Consider the following 4,688-nt stretch of genomic DNA (forward strand, 5'->3'; position numbering starts at 1 on the left):
TGAAGATATAACACATCTTAGGCACTTGTATTGCTGGGGGTTGTTGAGGAATCAGTCCCCAAATAAATTGACCAACAGAGCTTCAGTTAGTGATAAGTGTATGAAGAAAATAACAAGGGGACTTCTGGTATTAGTTTCCTACCACTGCTGTGCTAAAGTACCACAAACTTAGTAACTTAAAACAGCACACATTGGGGCCAGCAGAAGGTGTGGTGGTTAAAGTCCACATGTCTGACCACAGTTAGAGTCCCAGACCCAGTGGCTTGAACATGCATGCTTGCACCCAAAATCCCAAGAGGAAAAATGTAGGAGAAAGGATTATGGTATAGCCATCCCCTCTGGGGTGGAGTGGGTAATTTCTCCACTCTCTGTCTCTCTCTGTATCTGGCAATCACACATGCCCTATGGCAAAAACCTTAAAAAAAAAAAAAGCCACACATTTATTACCTTTTAGTTTTTAGAGGTTCAAAGAGTTTGAATTGGATTTTACTTGACCAAAGTCAAGGTGTTGGCAGGGATGTGCTCCTTCTGGAGGTCTAGGGTGCCTGAGGACAGGTCCCTGAATAGTCTTGGCTGAACTTTTCTTTCCATGTTGCCTGCAACTCTCAAGGAGACTGTACCAAGAGTGCAACATCTTGAGATAAGGAAGAAATGTCGGGAACAACCAGGGTTGTATTCTCATTCCTGTAAGAACAGGATGTTCTGCAATGCTTGGGCATTGAGAACCAAGTTGAACCCAGGGAATATAAATCCTGGGTGGAATGCTTCTGGAGTCCCTCAGCTGTGGTGTGAGGTGTTGCACAAGCAGACAAGACCATCATAGGCAGTTTACCTGCTCCTTGGGGGGACTAGTTTGTCATGGATCCTTAGCTTCCATTTATCCTTGCTGCCTCTCTGTGATTGGTTAATTTACTTTGCCTGACTATTGTGTGAGTGTTCTGTCTCATTGGGCTCATATAATGGGCGGAGGAACTTTGGATGGGAGAGAATCTGTTTCCTAGCCTTTTCAGCTTCTAGAGGCCACCCATGAACCTTAGCTCACAGTTCTCTCTTTCTTTAAAACCAGCAATGTAACATTTTCAAATCTCTCTCTGACTCTTCCTCTGTCTCCACCTTTAAGGCCATAAGATTATACTAGACCTACCTAGATTATTCAGAATAATCTTTCCACCTCCAGGTCTTTTATTTAACCATATCCTCAAATTCCTTTTTGCCATGCAAAATAATGTATTTACCTGTTTCAGAGATTTGATGAGGACATTTTTTGGGAAACATTATTCTTCCTGCCACACTTGCCAAGTTCCATAGCTTAGATGGAAAGGAGAGATGTCAACTTAGAGGTCTTACCATTTTGGATTTTAGATTTTAATTAACTACAAGCCTCCTATGAAATAGGCCTTTTGAGGTTTTTCATAACCTTTCATCTGGCCTGGTGAAAGACAATAATGTTTAGGTTGACTTGTGTAACTGGAAAAGGAATGAAGTAAAGATATAGAATATTTAAGAATGAGAACCAAGGGAAATACTTCATTGGAAGATTTATTAACCTTTGCCAGTAGATAACTTATAAACTTCCTCTGTCTTCCTAAATACTCCCATTTATATGAAAATAAATAGGTGAATTTTCCATGATCCTGTAAGGAGTGTGTGTAATGTTCTTTCCACTCTTCAGAGTTCGGCAAATCTCTGGTGATAGCACTATTAAGTGGGAGATCCAGGATTAAATTCTGGTGCTGGACTCTTTAACTTGCATTTTTAACCACTTTGATTTACTGTTTTTTATTGTCGTTCTGTATTTCAAAGACCTTTTGAACCACTCACTTACTTGAATAGTTTCAGTTAATATGTGTGTTCAAAGATGATCAACCTGGAGAAAGGAAGAATTGCAAAAAGTTTTCACAAGAAAGTAATCCCAGACTCAATTCTTAAAGAATGAGGATGGATGAACGTAAAGATGAAAGGGAATATCCGGTCACTTCAGGTACAGCATTATAACTCACAGACTTATTGGCTTCCATAAATCAGTTCTACTTCCTGCCACAATTGTGCTTAATAGAATGTTTCATTTACAAACCATGATTTTGGTTTGTAAATGAAGCTTTACTGATCAGCACTTTATTCACCAGAATTCCAGGGAGAGTTGGGTCAGGGAAGTGGGCCTGGCCCAGTTGGTCCAATGGAGAAATGAAACTGCAGGAGAGAATTTGACCACGATTCTGAGGGTGTGTATGCACAGCTGCAGAATGATAGAGTGGGAGCACACATTTTTGAAAGGCAGAGAAATGTGGGAGGGAAGACAGTGTTTAGCAATGCCCAGGGAAGTGTGTCCACTACTCTCAAGCCCTTCCTTAGGTTACTCAATTTTACACCACGAGTGTGTTGGCGTTCCCTGTGAAAAGCAGCAGAATGACTCTAGGCAGAAACAAGGAGTCTCCTGATGATGGAGAAGCAAAGAAAACACAGGACATAAGGTCAGACATAGACAAAAGTCACGAGGAAGCTCTGGACTTACAGAGGCTAAGAAATTGGGGATTAAAAATAATTTACCTAAATATTCAAAGTCTTGTAGGGTCTGAAATTACCAGTGCCATCATCTGTGCTTAATCTTAATTCTGCTTCCTCTGCAATAAGGTCCTAAATGATAGTCCAAGACTGCAGAAATCTAGTTTTCCTTATCTTTATATTTACAACAGGAGAAGCTCTTTGGTCCTCTCTTTCAAACTCACTCCCTCATTATTGGCTCACAAATTCCAACAGTGTTATTTAACTCTCAGGGATTGTAACATTAGGATTTATTATCTACCTTAAACATTTTTTTAATTAAAAAAGTAATCTTTTTTTAAATCAATAAGTAAGAAAGTTATAGGAGATAATTACAATGAATCTCCCCTGAGATAATTGCTATTTAAGTTTTTAAAAAATATTTCAAACATTAACTAAACAACTTCTCTGTGTATGTAGTGTGTGTATGTGTGTGTGAGAGAGAGAGAGAAAGAGAGAGAGAAAGGTTTCTTTTTGTTTTTACACTTTGTTTTTAAAATTTCCTAAGGGCACATGTGCTCAACAGAGAGGGAGAGAGAGACAGTGAGAAAGCATGCCCCAGGGCGGATAGCTATGCTGCAATCCCTTCTATTCTGTTCTCAGGATTTTGTGTATGCATGCATGCATGCATGTACCTGGCATGTGTTTCAAGCCACCAGGTCTGGGTCTCAAACCGTGCAGTTGACCGTGTAAGATCCAGCCACCTTAACCACCATGCCACTGGCTGGTCCCGATGCTTTTCTTTAACCAAAGGGACTCATGCAATTCAAAGATCAGCAACTTGTTTTATCTTTTAGTAATTTATTTCCATACAAATATAGACACATACATATTTTTTGTTCAGAAAATTGGTAAAAATTTCATATTTATAAAAGAATATACATAATTTATGACAGAAACAACCTGAGCATCCAAAAACTAACGACTGGATTAAAGAACTATAATGCACTTATACTATGGAACATTACTCAGCCGTAAGAAACAGTGAGACCTTATCATTTGATTTAAAGTGGATGAATATAGAACACTTAATGTTAAACAAAGTGAGCAAGACTTTGAAAGAGACACACTGTGTACCCCCACTTAATATGTACTGAGTGTCTGCACTCTATGGCAGAAATTGAAAGGTCAAAAGATATGGTAGTAAAGAGGATAAGTGTAGATGGCAGAGATTGTAAAGTAGGGGAGTGAATGGTAAAGAGTGGATGGAACAGGGTTGATGTGAGGAGCAAAAGATTGAAACATTTAACACAAAAAAGAATGTGAAACTCTCTGTTGAAAACACAAGTTCTGTAATTTTTGCTTTATAAAAATTAAAATTAAGTCCCGGAAGGTGGCGTGGTAGTTACTTATGACGATATTTATCAGGGTACCTTCTAGGGATAACTAGCTTTTATCTTATTTTTTTAAAAAAAATCTTTCCAGGGCCAGCAGGTGGTGTGGTGGCTAAAGGTGCTGGACTCCCATGTGGCCAACCGCAGTTCAAGCCATGGACCTGGCGGGTTGCTCTCTCCTTCTCTATCTCCCTCTTTCTGGCTCTGTCCTGCTTTGGGCAAACTAAAAAATAAGTAAATAAAGAAAGTTAAATAGAATAATAATTTTTAAAAAATCCTTAAAGAACAAAGAATATATAAAATGTATGTGAAAGAAAAGTTGTCCCAAACCTGGTTTGAGAAAAAGAATTTTTGCATGATGCAATTAACAAAACTCCAGGAAATAATATTTTTCAGATTTTAATTTTGAAAACATAAAATTTACATAAAATATTCAAGAATAATACAGGAAAACTTAATATTCTCTTTATCCAGATGAACTAATCTTTAAATTGTGTTACTTCGGTGTTTTTCATGCTGTCTCTCTTTTATATTTAATTATTCTCAATAAATTGTAACCTCATAACACCTTGGTGTTTATTTTAGAAATCAAGGATATTTCCTTAGACATTTATGCATAGTTTTCAAGTTCAGGACATGTTGTTAATATATTAACAATATGAGGAGGTCTTTAGTAAATTTGTTGGAAAAAGTGTATTAAAAAGCTATGCATAGGGGAGACAGCTCCATGACTCCTGCGATCTAGCCAATTGGGAAAAAGGAAGATGTCCCACTGATAACTGGGCCTCCAGCATACAAAACTCGTGTGATAAG

Source organism: Tupaia chinensis, unplaced genomic scaffold, assembly GCF_000334495.1.
Source record: "Tupaia chinensis unplaced genomic scaffold, TupChi_1.0 Scaffold000544_1, whole genome shotgun sequence".
Taxonomy (NCBI): domain Eukaryota; kingdom Metazoa; phylum Chordata; class Mammalia; order Scandentia; family Tupaiidae; genus Tupaia; species Tupaia belangeri.